At 43.2% G+C, this 17,600-nt stretch overlaps 1 protein-coding gene across 2 annotated transcripts in view; it reads right to left on the bottom strand.

Annotated features, from left to right (window-relative positions):
• LY75 (lymphocyte antigen 75) overlaps window positions 1-17,600 on the bottom strand; it is a 1,208,875-nt gene that overhangs the window by 741,211 nt on the left and 450,064 nt on the right. The window lies entirely within an intron of this gene.

A 17,600-nucleotide genomic window follows, 5' to 3' on the forward strand; every position in this document is an offset into this window, starting at 1 on the left:
TTAAAAGTATTGCACACCAAATTTGGAAGCTTTAACCCTTAAAATAACGGAACCGGAGCCGTTTTTATATTTAACCCCTTTACAGTCCCTGGAATCTGCTTTGCTGAGACCCAACCAAGCCCAAAGGGGAATACGATACCAAATGATGCCTTCAGAAAGACTTTTCTATGTATCAGAGCTCCACACACATGCAGCTGCATGCCATGCTGTCCTCAAAAACAAGTGCGCCATACCGGCGCGAAAATGAGGCTCTGACTATGATTAGGGAAAGCCCCTAAAGAATAAGGTGTCAAAAACAGTGCCTGCCGATATAATCATATCAAAATACCCAGAATAAATGATTCCTCAAGGCTAAATATGTGTTAATAATGAATCGATTTAGCCCAGAAAAAGTCTACAGTCTTAATAAGCCCTTGTGAAGCCCTTATTTACTATCTTAATAAAAATGGCTTACCGGATCCCATAGGGAAAATGACAGCTTCCAGCATTACATCGTCTTGTTAGAATGTGTCATACCTCAAGCAGTAAGAGACTGCACACTGTTCCCCCAACTGAAGTTAATTGCTCTCAACAGTCCTGTGTGGAACAGCCATGGATTTTAGTTACGGTGCTAAAATCATTTTCCTCATACAAACAGAAATCTTCATCTCTTTTCTGTTTCTGAGTAAATAGTACATACCAGCACTATTTTAAAATAACAAACTCTTGATTGAATAATAAAAACTACAGTTAAACACTAAAAAACTCTAAGCCATCTCCGTGGAGATGTTGCCTGTACAACGGCAAAGAGAATGACTGGGGTAGGCGGAGCCTAGGAGGGATCATGTGACCAGCTTTGCTGGGCTCTTTGCCATTTCCTGTTGGGGAAGAGAATATCCCACAAGTAAGGATGACGCCGTGGACCGGACACACCTATGTTGGAGAAATTAACTTTAAATAGAAAAAAAAGCTACCAATCCGTTTGAGTCAATCCCCTTGAGTATTATACAAACCGATAATTAACCTTCATTCCTGGTAGGCATGTGAAATGCATGTGTGTGTATCTTAATCCAAAAAGGTATTTAATGAGCCAAGGCATTCTGAATATATCATCCTATCAAAAAACACATATAAATGCAAGCAAGATGTGAACTTTTGTGGATCTTGCTTGCAGTTATATGTGTTTTTTGATATGATGATGTATATATATATATATATATATATATATATATATATATATATATATATATATATATGTATACACATTAAAGCACTTGACAATTTTGTCATCAATGCCTATATATATATACAGGTAGCCCTCAGTTTACGCCGGGGTTAGGTTCCAGATGGAATGGTTGTAAATCAAAACCGTTGTAAATTGAAGCCCAGTTTATAATGGAAGTCAATGGGAAGTGAGGTAGATAGGTTCCAGGCCCCTCTCAAAATTGTCATAAGTAACACCTAATACATTATTTTAAAAGCTTTGAAATGAAGACTTTAAATGCTAGACAGCATTATAAACCTAATAAAATAATCACACAACACAGAATATATAATTAAACTAAGTTAAATGAACAAAAACATTTGCTAAACAGCATTATAAACCTAATAAATTAATCACACAACACAGACTTCACTTGCATTTTTCTGCAAACAGTTATTTCTATGCATTCCAATCTGGACTGAGTTATAGACAGGAAGATCTTGTTCCTTTGAAATCTGCTCAATAGCTCAGGTCTGGTTAAACTGATAAATTTCAGCTTGCTTGGCTTTGCTGCAACAAAAGCGGACAGCTCCACCTACTGGCTATTTTAATAAATGCACTGCTTCTCAATGCTTTTCAATAGCAGTCACATGACTGGAAAAAAAGGTTGTTTTTCTGAAACGGTGTAAATTGAACCGTTGTAAAACGAGGGCCACCTGTATATATATATTTACTATAACTGCCTCTGATGATCACTTTTTTTAATGTATGTATACTGATTTAACATACTACGTTATTAAACTTTCTTGTGTATAATTAACATTATTTATCTATTTATCTAATCAAGGTCCAGTGATTTATGCTGTGCTATAAACCTGACAGAGAAGGGTGGGAGTAATCTGTTAGCCAGTGTATTCAAAGAAAGTAAATATCCTTTTGCAAGAAAATAACAAAAGTGATGTGCAGGTGATATGATAAATGAGAAACTAATAGGGGATACAATTGCAAGGCATTTCCCTGACAAAGCCTCCCTGAAAGGTTGCAACTCTATTCCATATTAGTTAGTCAATAAAGGTATCACCTGTACATCACTTTTGTAATTTTCTTGAAAAATATTTTTTGTTAATAAACCTGACAATATAATTTATCCTTTTAGGTAAAAAACAAACAAACAACAACATACGATCCTTACTACTTTCTCACAAAGTCATAGCTTTTAAAATACACTGTTGTAACGCCTCTCAAAGAATCTCTCAGGCCCAACAAACCATACAGTATTTAAAAAAAAACAAAAAAAAAACAAAAAAACAAAAAAAACTTTATAGCTTATATAGCTCCTAGATTTGATTAATTTTCATTAGTACATTAGCGAGAGCCTACAGCATTTAGTAGACATTGGCAGAATTTTTGGAATCCCAGGATTAGGGAAAGAAAACTGCATATTTACATCACGAGATTTGCATTTGCACTTACTTGGCTTGGGAAAACCTCCAAATATTCTGCCATTGCTTTGAGCATATTGCTGTTAAACTCAGGGGGGACATCAGTAGTTGCTCCTTGTGCAATACACTCAGGAGCAGTATAGAGGCTTTTAGCAGGAATAATGGCTTGCAGTTGATCTGCATGAACAAGGTGAGATGTACAACTATTGCATAGCTGGTTAACCTGACATGCTGGAACAGCTTTGCAAAGTACACAACCTCTCACCTCAGAGGGCAATAAGTAAAAACAGAATTTATGTTTACCTGATAAATTTCTTTCTCCTACGGTGTGTCCGGTCCACGGCTTCATCCTTACTTGTGGGATATTCTCATTCCCTACAGGAAGTGGCAAAGAGAGCACAACAGCAGAGATGTCCATATAGCTCCCCCTCTAGCTCCGCCCCCCAGTCATTCGACCGACGGTCAGGAGAAAAAACAGAATTTATGTTTACCTGATAAATTACTTTCTCCAACGGTGTGTCCGGTCCACGGCGTCATCCTTACTTGTGGGATATTCTCTTCCCCAACAGGAAATGGCAAAGAGCCCAGCAAAGCTGGTCACATGATCCCTCCTAGGCTCCGCCTACCCCAGTCATTCGACCGACGTTAAGGAGGAATATTTGCATAGGAGAAATCATATGATACCGTGGTGACTGTAGTTAAAGAAAATAAATTATCAGACCTGATTAAAAAACCAGGGCGGGCCGTGGACCGGACACACCGTTGGAGAAAGTAATTTATCAGGTAAACATAAATTCTGTTTTCTCCAACATAGGTGTGTCCGGTCCACGGCGTCATCCTTACTTGTGGGAACCAATACCAAAGCTTTAGGACACGGATGAAGGGAGGGAGCAAATCAGGTCACCTAGATGGAAGGCACCACGGCTTGCAAAACCTTTCTCCCAAAAATAGCCTCAGAAGAAGCAAAAGTGTCAAATTTGTAAAATTTAGTAAAAGTGTGCAGTGAAGACCAAGTCGCTGCCTTACATATCTGATCAACAGAAGCCTCGTTCTTGAAGGCCCATGTGGAAGCCACAGCCCTAGTGGAATGAGCTGTGATTCTTTCAGGAGGCTGCCGTCCGGCAGTCTCATAAGCCAATCTGATGATGCTTTTAATCCAAAAAGAGAGAGAGGTAGAAGTTGCTTTTTGACCTCTCCTTTTACCAGAATAAACAACAAACAAGGAAGATGTTTGTCTAAAATCCTTTGTAGCATCTAAATAGAATTTTAGAGCACGAACAACATCCAAATTGTGCAACAAACGTTCCTTCTTTGAAACTGGATTCGGACACAAAGAAGGCACGACTATCTCCTGGTTAATGTTTTTGTTAGAAACAACTTTCGGAAGAAAACCAGGTTTAGTACGTAAAACCACCTTATCTGCATGGAACACCAGATAAGGAGGAGAACACTGCAGAGCAGATAATTCTGAAACTCTTCTAGCAGAAGAAATTGCAACCAAAAACAAAACTTTCCAAGATAATAACTTGATATCAACGGAATGTAAGGGTTCAAACGGAACCCCCTGAAGAACGGAAAGAACTAAATTGAGACTCCAAGGAGGAGTCAAAGGTTTGTAAACAGGCTTGATTCTAACCATAGCCTGAACAAAGGCTTGAACATCTGGCACAGCTGCCAGCTTTTTGTGAAGTAACACAGACAAGGCAGAAATCTGTCCCTTCAAGGAACTTGCAGATAATCCTTTCTCCAAACCTTCTTGAAGAAAGGATAGAATCTTAGGAATTTTTACCTTGTCCCAAGGGAATCCTTTAGATTCACACCAACAGATATATTTTTTCCATATTTTGTGGTAAATTTTTCTAGTTACAGGCTTTCTGGCCTGAACAAGAGTATCAATGACAGAATCTGAGAACCCTCGTTTTGATAAGATCAAGCGTTCAATCTCCAAGCAGTCAGTTGGAGTGAGACCAGATTCGGATGTTCGAACGGACCTTGAACAAGAAGGTCTCGTCTCAAAGGTAGCTTCCATGGTGGAGCCGATGACATATTAACCAGGTCTGCATACCAAGTCCTGCGTGGCCACGCAGGAGCTATCAAGATCACCGGTGCCCTCTCCTGATTGATCCTGGCTACCAGCCTGGGGATGAGAGGAAACGGCGGGAATACATAAGCTAGTTTGAAGGTCCAAGGTGCTACTAGTGCATCTACTAGAGTCGCCTTGGGATCCCTGGATCTGGACCCGTAGCAAGGAACCTTGAAGTTCTGACGAGAGGCCATCAGATCCATGTCTGGAATGCCCCACAATTGAGTAATTTGGGCAAAGATTTCCGGATGGAGTTCCCACTCCCCCGGATGAAATGTCTGACGACTCAGAAAATCCGCTTCCCAATTTTCCACTCCTGGGATGTGGATTGCAGACAAGTGGCAGGAGTGAGTCTCCGCCCATTGAATGATTTTGGTCACTTCTTCCATCGCCAGGGAACTCCTTGTTCCCCCCTGATGGTTGATGTACGCAACAGTCGTCATGTTGTCTGATTGAAACCGTATGAACTTGGCCTTTGCTAGGTGAGGCCAAGCCTTGAGAGCATTGAATATCGCTCTCAGTTCCAGAATATTTATCGGGAGAAGAGATTCTTCCCGAGACCAAAGACCCTGAGCTTTCAGGGGTCCCCAGACCGCGCCCCAGCCCACCAGACTGGCGTCGGTCGTGACAATGACCCACTCTGGTCTGCGGAAGCTCATCCCCTGTGACAGGTTGTCCAGGGACAGCCACCAACGGAGTGAATCTCTGGTCCTCTGATCTACTTGTATTGTCGGAGACAAGTCTGTATAGTCCCCATTCCACTGACTGAGCATGCACAGTTGTAATGGTCTTAGATGAATTCGCGCAAAAACAGAATTTATGTTTACCTGATAAATTACTTTCTCCAACGGTGTGTCCGGTCCACGGCGTCATCCTTACTTGTGGGATATTCTCTTCCCCAACAGGAAATGGCAAAGAGCCCAGCAAAGCTGGTCACATGATCCCTCCTAGGCTCCGCCTACCCCAGTCATTCGACCGACGTTAAGGAGGAATATTTGCATAGGAGAAACCATATGATACCGTGGTGACTGTAGTTAAAGAAAATAAATTATCAGACCTGATTAAAAAACCAGGGCGGGCCGTGGACCGGACACACCGTTGGAGAAAGTAATTTATCAGGTAAACATAAATTCTGTTTTCTCCAACATAGGTGTGTCCGGTCCACGGCGTCATCCTTACTTGTGGGAACCAATACCAAAGCTTTAGGACACGGATGAAGGGAGGGAGCAAATCAGGTCACCTAAATGGAAGGCACCACGGCTTGCAAAACCTTTCTCCCAAAAATAGCCTCAGAAGAAGCAAAAGTATCAAACTTGTAAAATTTGGTAAAAGTGTGCAGTGAAGACCAAGTCGCTGCCCTACATATCTGATCAACAGAAGCCTCGTTCTTGAAGGCCCATGTGGAAGCCACAGCCCTAGTGGAATGAGCTGTGATTCTTTCAGGAGGCTGCCGTCCGGCAGTCACATAAGCCAATCTGATGATGCTTTTAATCCAAAAAGAGAGAGAGGTAGAAGTTGCTTTTTGACCTCTCCTTTTACCAGAATAAACAACAAACAAGGAAGATGTTTGTCTAAAATCCTTTGTAGCATCTAAATAGAATTTTAGAGCGCGAACAACATCCAAATTGTGCAACAAACGTTCCTTCTTCGAAACTGGTTTCGGACACAAAGAAGGTACGACTATCTCCTGGTTAATGTTTTTGTTAGAAACAACTTTTGGAAGAAAACCAGGTTTAGTACGTAAAACCACCTTATCTGCATGGAACACCAGATAAGGAGGAGAACACTGCAGAGCAGATAATTCTGAAACTCTTCTAGCAGAAGAAATTGCAACCAAAAACAAAACTTTCCAAGATAATAACTTAATATCAACGGAATGTAAGGGTTCAAACGGAACCCCCTGAAGAACTGAAAGAACTAAGTTGAGACTCCAAGGAGGAGTCAAAGGTTTGTAAACAGGCTTGATTCTAACCAGAGCCTGAACAAAGGCTTGAACATCTGGCACAGCTGCCAGCTTTTTGTGAAGTAACACAGACAAGGCAGAAATCTGTCCCTTCAAGGAACTTGCAGATAATCCTTTCTCCAATCCTTCTTGAAGAAAGGATAGAATCTTAGGAATCTTTACCTTGTCCCAAGGGAATCCTTTAGATTCACACCAACAGATATATTTTTTCCATATTTTGTGGTAAATTTTTCTAGTTACAGGCTTTCTGGCCTGAACAAGAGTATCAATAACAGAATCTGAGAACCCTCGTTTTGATAAGATCAAGCGTTCAATCTCCAAGCAGTCAGCTGGAGTGAGATCAGATTCGGATGTTCGAACGGACCTTGAACAAGAAGGTCTCGTCTCAAAGGTAGCTTCCATGGTGGAGCCGATGACATATTCACCAGATCTGCATACCAAGTCCTGCGTGGCCACGCAGGAGCTATCAAGATCACCGACGCCCTCTCTTGATTGATCCTGGCTACCAGCCTGGGGATGAGAGGAAACGGCGGGAATACATAAGCTAGTTTGAAGGTCCAAGGTGCTACTAGTGCATCTACTAGAGTCGCCTTGGGATCCCTGGATCTGGACCCGTAGCAAGGAACCTTGAAGTTCTGACGAGAGGCCATCAGATCCATGTCTGGAATGTCCCACAGTTGAGTAATTTGGGCAAAGATTTCCGGATGGAGTTCCCACTCCCCCGGATGTAATGTCTGACGACTCAGAAAATCCGCTTCCCAATTTTCCACTCCTGGGATGTGGATTGCAGATAGGTGGCAGGAGTGAGTCTCCGCCCATTGAATGATTTTGGTCACTTCTTCCATCGCCAGGGAACTCCTTGTTCCCCCCTGATGGTTGATGTACGCAACAGTCGTCATGTTGTCTGATTGAAACCGTATGAACTTGGCCTTTGCTAGCTGAGGCCAAGCCTTGAGAGCATTGAATATCGCTCTCAGTTCCAGAATATTTATCGGTAGAAGAGATTCTTCCCGAGACCAAAGACCCTGAGCTTTCAGGGGTCCCCAGACCGCGCCCCAGCCCATCAGACTGGCGTCGGTCGTGACAATGACCCACTCTGGTCTGTGGAAGGTCATCCCTTGTGACAGGTTGTCCAGGGACAGCCACCAACGGAGTGAGTCTCTGGTCCTCTGATTTACTTGTATCTTCGGAGACAAGTCTGTATAGTCCCCATTCCACTGACTGAGCATGCACAGTTGTAATGGTCTTAGATGAATGCGCGCAAAAGGAACTATGTCCATTGCCGCTACCATCAAACCTATTACTTCCATGCACTGCGCTATGGAAGGAAGAGGAACGGAATGAAGTGTTTGACAAGAGTTTAGAAGTTTTGTTTTTCTGGCCTCTGTCAGAAAAATCCTCATTTCTAAGGAGTCTATTATTGTTCCCAAGAAGGGAACCCTTGTCGACGGAGATAGAGAACTCTTTTCCACGTTCACTTTCCATCCGTGAGATCTGAGAAAGGCCAGGACTATGTCCGTGTGAGCCTTTGCTTGAGGAAGGGACGACGCTTGAATCAGAATGTCGTCCAAGTAAGGAACTACAGCAATGCCCCTTGGTCTTAGTACCGCTAGAAGGGACCCTAGTACCTTTGTGAAAATCCTTGGAGCAGTGGCTAATCCGAAAGGAAGCGCCACGAACTGGTAATGCTTGTCCAGGAATGCGAACCTTAGGAACCGATGATGTTCCTTGTGGATAGGAATATGTAGATACGCATCCTTTAAATCCACCGTGGTCATGAATTGACCTTCCTGGATGGAAGGAAGAATTGTTCGAATGGTTTCCATTTTGAACGATGGAACCTTGAGAAACTTGTTTAAGATCTTGAGATCTAAGATTGGTCTGAACGTTCCCTCTTTTTTGGGAACTATGAACAGATTGGAGTAGAACCCCATCCCTTGTTCTCCTAATGGAACAGGATGAATCACTCCCATTTTTAACAGGTCTTCTACACAATGTAAGAATGCCTGTCTCTTTATATGGTCTGAAGACAATTGAGACCTGTGGAACCTCCCCCTTGGGGGAAGCCCCTTGAATTCCAGAAGATAACCTTGGGAGACTATTTCTAGTGCCCAAGGATCCAGAACATCTCTTGCCCAAGCCTGAGCAAAGAGAGAGAGTCTGCCCCCCACCAGATCCGGTCCCGGATCGGGGGCCAACATTTCATGCTGTCTTGGTAGCAGTGGCAGGTTTCTTGGCCTGCTTTCCCTTGTTCCAGCCTTGCATTGGTCTCCAGGCTGGCCTGGCTTGAGAAGTATTACCCTCTTGCTTAGAGGACGTAGCACTTGGGGCTGGTCCGTTTCTACGAAAGGGACGAAAATTAGGTTTATTTTTGGCCTTGAAAGACCTATCCTGAGGAAGGGCGTGGCCCTTACCCCCAGTGATAACAGAGATAATCTCTTTCAAGTCAGGGCCAAACAGCGTTTTCCCCTTGAAAGGAATGTTAAGTAGTTTGTTCTTGGAAGACGCATCCGCTGACCAAAATTTCAACCAAAGCGCTCTGCGCGCCACAATAGCAAACCCAGAATTTTTCGCCGCTAACCTAGCCAATTGCAAAGTGGCGTCTAGGGTGAAAGAATTGGCCAATTTGAGAGCACGGATTCTGTCCATAATCTCCTCATAAGGAGGAGAATCACTATCGATCGCCTTTACTAGCTCATCGAACCAGAAACACGCGGCTGTAGTGACAGGGACAATGCATGAAATTGGTTGTAGAAGGTAACCTTGCTGAACAAACATCTTTTTAAGCAAACCTTCTAATTTTTTATCCATAGGATCTTTGAAAGCACAACTATCTTCTATGGGTATAGTGGTGCGTTTGTTTAAAGTAGAAACCGCTCCCTCGACCTTGGGGACTGTCTGCCATAAGTCCTTTCTGGGGTCGACCATAGGAAACAATTTTTTAAATATGGGGGGAGGGACGAAAGGTATACCGGGCCTTTCCCATTCTTTATTTACAATGTCCGCCACCCGCTTGGGTATAGGAAAAGCTTCTGGGAGCCCCGGGACCTCTAGGAACTTGTCCATTTTACATAGTTTCTCTGGGATGATCAAATTCTCACAATCATCCAGAGTGGATAATACCTCCTTAAGCAGAGCGCGGAGATGTTCCAACTTAAATTTAAATGTAATCACATCGGGTTCAGCTCGTTGAGAAATTTTCCCTGAATCTGAAATTTCTCCCTCAGACAAAACCTCCCTGGCCCCCTCAGACTGGTGTAGGGGCATTTCAGAACCATTATCATCAGCGTCCCCATGCTCTTCAGTATCTAAAACAGAGCAGTCGCGCTTGCGCTGATAAGTGGGCATTTTGGCTAAAATGTTTTTGATAGAATTATCCATTACAGCCGTTAATTGTTGCATAGTAAGGAGTATTGGCGCGCTAGATGTACTAGGGGCCTCCTGAGTGGGCAAGACTGGTGTAGACGAAGGAGGGAATGATGCAGTACCATGCTTACTCCCCTCACTTGAGGAATCATCCTGGGCATCATTTTCAGTGTCACATAAATCACATCTATTTAAATGAGAAGGAACCTTGGCTTCCCCACATTCAGAACACAGTCTATCTGGTAGTTCAGACATGTTAAACAGGCATAAACTTGATAACAAAGTACAAAAAACGTTTTAAAATAAAACCGTTACTGTCACTTTAAATTTTAAACTGAACACACTTTATTACTGCAATTGCGAAAAAGTATGAAGGAATTGTTCAAAATTCACCAAAATTTCACCACAGTGTCTTAAAGCCTTAAAAGTATTGCACACCAAATTTGGAAGCTTTAACCCTTAAAATAACGGAACCGGAGCCGTTTTTATCTTTAACCCCTTTACAGTCCCTGGTATCTGCTTTGCTGAGACCCAACCAAGCCCAAAGGGGAATACGATACCAAATGACGCCTTCAGAAAGTCTTTTCTATGTATCAGAGCTCCTCACACATGCGACTGCATGTCATGCTTCTCAAAAACAAATGCGCAATACCGGCGCGAAAATGAGGCTCTGCCTATGATTAGGGAAAGCCCCTAGAGAATAAGGTGTCTAAAACAGTGCCTGCCGATATTATTTTACAAAAATACCCAGATTAAATGATTCCTCAAGGCTAAATATGTGTATATATGAATCGATTTAGCCCAGAAAATGTCTACAGTCTTAATAAGCCCTTGTGAAGCCTTTATTTACTGTCTGAATAAAAATGGATTACCGGATCCCATAGGGAAAATGACAGCTTCCAGCATTACATCGTCTTGTTAGAATGTGTCATACCTCAAGCAGCAAAAGACTGCTCACTGTTCCCCCAACTGAAGTTAATTCCTCTCAACAGTCCTGTGTGGAACAGCCAAGGATTTTAGTAACGGTTGCTAAAATCATTTTCCTCTTACAAACAGAAATCTTCATCTCTTTTCTGTTTCAGAGTAAATAGTACATACCAGCACTATTTTAAAATAACAAACTCTTGATTGAATAAAAAAACTACAGTTAAACACTAAAAAACTCTAAGCCATCTCCGTGGAGATGTTGCCTGTACAACGGCAAAGAGAATGACTGGGGTAGGCGGAGCCTAGGAGGGATCATGTGACCAGCTTTGCTGGGCTCTTTGCCATTTCCTGTTGGGGAAGAGAATATCCCACAAGTAAGGATGACGCCGTGGACCGGACACACCTATGTTGGAGAAAGGAACTATGTCCATTGCCGCTACCATCAAACCTATTACTTCCATGCACTGCGCTATGGAAGGAAGAGGAACAGAATGAAGTATTTGACAAGAGTTTAGAAGTTTTGATTTTCTGGCCTCTGTCAGAAAAATCCTCATTTCTAAGGAGTCTATTATTGTTCCCAAGAAGGGAACCCTTGTTGACGGAGATAGAGAACTTTTTTCTACGTTCACTTTCCACCCGTGAGATCTGAGAAAGGCCAGGACAATGTCCGTGTGAGCCTTTGCTTGAGGAAGGGACGACGCTTGAATCAGAATGTCGTCCAAGTAAGGTACTACTGCAATGCCCCTTGGTCTTAGCACCGCTAGAAGGGACCCTAGTACCTTTGTGAAAATCCTTGGAGCAGTGGCTAATCCGAACGGAAGTGCCACAAACTGGTAATGCTTGTCCAGGAATGCAAACCTTAGGAACCGATGATGATCCTTGTGGATAGGAATATGTAGATACGCATCCTTTAAATCCACCGTGGTCATGAATTGACCTTCCTGGATGGAAGGAAGAATTGTTCGAATGGTTTCCATTTTGAACGATGGAACCTTGAGAAACTTGTTTAGGATCTTGAGATCTAAGATTGGTCTGAATGTTCCCTCTTTTTTGGGAACTACGAACAGATTGGAGTAGAACCCCATCCCTTGTTCTTCTAATGGAACAGGATGAATCACTCCCATTTTTAACAGGTCTTCTACACAATGTAAGAATGCCTGTCTTTTTATGTGGTCTGAAGACAATTGAGACCTGTGGAACCTCCCCCTTGGGGGAAGCCCCTTGAATTCCAGAAGATAACCTTGGGAGACTATTTCTAGTGCCCAAGGATCCAGAACATCTCTTGCCCAAGCCTGAGCGAAGAGAGAGAGTCTGCCCCCCACCAGATCCGGTCCCGGATCGGGGGCCAACATCTCATGCTGTCTTGGTAGCAGTGGCAGGTTTCTTGGCCTGCTTTCCTTTGTTCCAGCCTTGCATTGGTCTCCAGGCTGGCTTGGCTTGAGAAGTATTACCCTCTTGCTTAGAGGACGTAGCACTTGGGGCTGGTCCGTTTCTGCGAAAGGGACGAAAATTAGGTTTATTTTTGGCCTTGAAAGACCTATCCTGAGGAAGGGCGTGGCCCTTGCCCCCAGTGATATCAGAGATAATCTCTTTCAAGTCAGGGCCAAACAGCGTTTTCCCCTTGAAAGGAATGTTAAGCAATTTGTTCTTGGAAGACGCATCCGCTGACCAAGATTTTAACCAAAGCGCTCTGCGCGCCACAATAGCAAAACCAGAATTTTTCGCCGCTAACCTAGACAATTGCAAAGTGGCGTCTAGGGTGAAAGAATTAGCCAATTTGAGAGCACGGATTCTGTCCATAATCTCCTCATAAGGAGGAGAATCACTATCGATCGCCTTTACTAGCTCATCGAACCAGAAACACGCGGCTGTAGTGACAGGGACAATGCATGAAATTGGTTGTAGAAGGTAACCCTGCTGAACAAACATCTTTTTAAGCAAACCTTCTAATTTTTTATCCATAGGATCTTTGAAAGCACAACTATCTTCTATGGGTATAGTGGTGCGTTTGTTTAAAGTAGAAACCGCTCCCTCGACCTTGGGGACTGTCTGCCATAAGTCCTTTCTGGGGTCGACCATAGGAAACAATTTTTTAAATATGGGGGGAGGGACGAAAGGTATACCGGGCCTTTCCCATTCTTTATTTACAATGTCCGCCACCCGCTTGGGTATAGGAAAAGCTTCTGGGAGCCCCGGGACCTCTAGGAACTTGTCCATTTTACATAGTTTCTCTGGGATGATCAAATTCTCACAATCATCCAGAGTGGATAATACCTCCTTAAGCAGAGCGCGGAGATGTTCCAACTTAAATTTAAATGTAATCACATCGGGTTCAGCTTGTTGAGAAATTTTCCCTGAATCCGAAATTTCTCCCTCAGACAAAACCTCCCTGGCCCCCTCAGACTGGTGTAGGGGCATTTCAGAACCATTATCATCAGCGTCCTCATGCTCTTCAGTATCTAAAACAGAGCAGTCGCGCTTACGCTGATAAGTGGGCATTTTGGCTAAAATGTTTTTGATAGAATTATCCATTACAGCCGTTAATTGTTGCATAGTAAGGAGTATTGGCGCGCTAGATGTACTAGGGGCCTCCTGAGTGGGCAAGACTCGTGTAGACGAAGGAGGGAATGATGCAGTACCATGCTTACTCCCCTCACTTGAGGAATCATCTTGGGCATCATTTTCAGTGTCACATAAATCACATTTATTTAAATGAGAAGGAACCCTGGCTTCCCCACATTCAGAACACAGTCTATCTGGTAGTTCAGACATGTTAAACAGGCATAAACTTGATAACAAAGTACAAAAAACGTTTTAAAATAAAACCGTTACTGTCACTTTAAATTTTAAACTGAACACACTTTATTACTGCAATTGCGAAAAAGTATGAAGGAATTGTTCAAAATTCACCAAAATTTCACCACAGTGTCTTAAAGCCTTAAAAGTATTGCACACCAAATTTGGAAGCTTTAACCCTTAAAATAACGGAACCGGAGCCGTTTTTAACTTTAACCCTTTTACAGTCCCTGGTATCTGCTTTGCTGAGACCCAACCAAGCCCAAAGGGGAATACGATACCAAATGACGCCTTCAGAAAGTCTTTTCTATGTATTAGAGCTCCTCACACATGCGACTGCATGTCATGCCTCTCAAAAACAAGTGCGCAATACCGGCGCGAAAATGAGGCTCTGCCTATGATTAGGGAAAGCCCCTAAAGAATAAGGTGTCTAAAACAGTGCCTGCCGATATTATTTTACCAAAATACCCAGATTAAATGATTCCTCAAGGCTAAATATGTGTAATATATGAATCGATTTAGCCCAGAAAATGTCTACAGTCTTAATAAGCCCTTGTGAAGCCCTTATTTACTATCTGAATAAAAATGGCTTACCGGATCCCATAGGGAAAATGACAGCTTCCAGCATTACATCGTCTTGTTAGAATGTGTCATACCTCAAGCAGCAAAAGACTGCTCACTGTTCCCCCAACTGAAGTTAATTCCTCTCAACAGTCCTGTGTGGAACAGCCATGGATTTTAGTAACGGTTGCTAAAATCATTTTCCTCTTACAAACAGAAATCTTCATCTCTTTTCTGTTTCAGAGTAAATAGTACATACCAGCACTATTTTAAAATAACAAACTCTTGATTGAATAATAAAAACTACAGTTAAACACTAAAAAACTCTAAGCCATCTCCGTGGAGATGTTGCCTGTACAACGGCAAAGAGAATGACTGGGGTAGGCGGAGCCTAGGAGGGATCATGTGACCAGCTTTGCTGGGCTCTTTGCCATTTCCTGTTGGGGAAGAGAATATCCCACAAGTAAGGATGACGCCGTGGACCGGACACACCTATGTTGGAGAAAGGAGAACCATAGGGTGCAGTGGTGACTGTAGTGTACAAAAACAAAAAATTTAAACCTGACTAAAAGCCAGGGCGGGCCGTGGACCGGACACACCGTAGGAGAAAGAAATTTATCAGGTAAACATAAATTCTGTTTTCTCCTACATTGGTGTGTCCGGTCCACGGCTTCATCCTTACTTGTGGGAACCAATACCAAAGCTTTAGGACACGGATGAAGGGAGGGAGCAAGTCAGGTAACCTAAACGGAAGGCACCACTGCTTGTAAAACCTTTCTCCCAAAAATAGCCTCCGAAGAAGCATAAGTATCGAATTTGTAAAATTTGGCAAAAGTATGCAGAGAAGACCACGTCGCTGCCTTACAGATCTGTTCAACAGAAGCCTCATTCTTGAAGGCCCATGTGGAAGCCACAGCTCTAGTAGAATGAGCAGTAATTCGTTCAGGAGGCTGCCGTCCGGCAGTCTCATAAGCCAATCGGATGATGCTTTTTAACCGGAAGGAAAGAGAGGTAGCAGTAGCTTTCTGACCTCGCCTCTTACCAGAATAGACGACAAACAATGAAGATGTCTGTCTGAAATCCTTTGTTGCGTCTAGAAAGAATTTTAAATCACGAACCACATCTAGATTGTGTAACAAACGTTCCTTTTTAGAAACTGGATTAGGACACAGAGAAGGAACAACTATTTCCTGGTTAATATTCCTATTGGAAACCACCTTTGGAAGAAAACCAGGTTTGGTACGTAAAACGATCTTATCTGTATGGAACACCAGATAGGGTGAATTACACTGCAAAGCAGACAATTCAGAAACTCTTCTAGCAGAAGAAATAGCAACCAAAAACAATACTTTCCAAGATAGTAACTTAATATCTATGGAATGTAAAGGTTCAAACGGAACCCCGTGAAGAACTGAAAGAACTAAATTTAGACTCCATGGAAGAGTCACAGGTCTGAAGACAGGCTTAATTCTGACCAACGCCTGTACGAACGCCTGAACATCTGGCACGGCTGCCAGACGTTTGTGTAACAAGACAGACAGAGCAGATATCTGTCCCTTTAAGGAACTAGCTGACAGACCTTTCTCCAAACCTTCTTGGAGAAAGGAAAGAATCCTTGGAATTCTAATTTTACTCCATGAGTAACCCTTTGTATTCACACCAATAGAGATGTTTCTGAAATATCTTATGGTAAATTCTCCTGGTTACAGGCTTTCTAGCCTGAACCTGAGTATCTATAACTGATTCCGAAAACCCACGCTTAGATAGAATCAAGCGTTCAATCTCCAAGCAGTCAGCTGCAGAGAAACTAGGTTTGGATGTTCGAATGGACCTTGCACTAGAAGGTCCTGTCTCAAAGGTAGCTTCCATGGTGGAGCTGATAACATATTCACTAGGTCTGCATACCAAGTCCTGCGTGGCCACGCAGGAGCTATTAGAATCACTGAAGCCTTCTCCTGTTTGATCCTGGCTACTAGCCTGGGGAGTAGAGGAAACGGTGGAAAGACATACGCTAGATTGAATGACCAAGGCACCACTAATGCATCTACCAATGTCGCCTTGGGATCCCTGGACCTGGACCCGTAGCGTGGAACCTTGGAGTTCTGACGAGACGCCATAAGATCCAGATCTGGAATGCCCCATAGTTGGTTAACTGGGCAAAGACCTCCGGGTGAAGTTCCCACTCCCCCGGATGGAAAGTCTGACGACTCAAATAATCCGCCTCCCAGTTGTCTACTCCTGGGATGTGAATTGCAGATAGATGGCAGGAGTGATCCTCCGCCCATTTGATGATCTTGGATACTTCTCTCATCGCCAGGGAACACTTTGTTCCTCCCTGATGATTGATGTATGGTGACAGGAATAATGAACGAAATTGGTTGAAGAAGGAAACCTTGCTGAACAAAAATTTTATTAAGCAATCCTTCTAATTTTTTATCCATAGGATCTTTGAAAGCGCAACTGTCCTCTATTGGAATAGTTGTGCGCTTAGCTAACGTTGAAACTGCCCCCTCTACCTTAGGGACCGTCTGCCATGCGTCCCTTCTGGGGTCAACGATGGGGAACATTTTCTTAAATATAGGAGGGGGAACAAAAGGAACACCTGGCTTCTCCCACTCCTTAGTCACTATATCCGCCATCTTAGGTATCGCAAACGCATCAGTGTGTACTGGGACCTCTAGGAAATTGACCATTTTACACAATTTTTCTGGGATCACCAAAGGATCACAATCATCAAGTGCAGCTAGGACCTCCTTAAGTAGGGCGCGGAGGTGTTCTAGCTTAAATTTAAATGTTATGGTATCAGGCTCTGCCTGCTGAGAAACTTTTTTCTACGTTCACCTTCCACCCGTTAGATCTTAGAAAGGCTAGAACAATATTTGTGGAAGGACGACGCCTGAATTAAGATGTCGTCTAGGTAAGGTGCTACCGCAATGCCCTTAACTAACACCACATACTCTTTACCACCCCCGTGGAGATGCTACTTGTTCAGAGCGACAAAGAGAATGACTGGGGGGCGGAGCTAGAGGGGGAGCTATATGGACAGCTCTGCTGTTGTGCTCTCTTTGCCACTTCCTGTATTGAATGAGAATATCCCACAAGTAAGGATGAAGCCGTGGACCGGACACACCAATGTAGGAGAAATTAAGGGGGGGGGATTAAAGGGACACTGAACCCAAATGTTTTCTTTTGTGATTCAGATAGAGCATTAAGATTTACTCCTATTATCAAATTTTCTCTTTAGATGCCGGACCTTTTTTGGTGAACAACCTGGGTTGT

The sequence above is a fragment of the Bombina bombina genome, chromosome 1, assembly GCF_027579735.1.
Source record: "Bombina bombina isolate aBomBom1 chromosome 1, aBomBom1.pri, whole genome shotgun sequence".
Taxonomy (NCBI): Eukaryota; Metazoa; Chordata; class Amphibia; order Anura; family Bombinatoridae; genus Bombina; species Bombina bombina.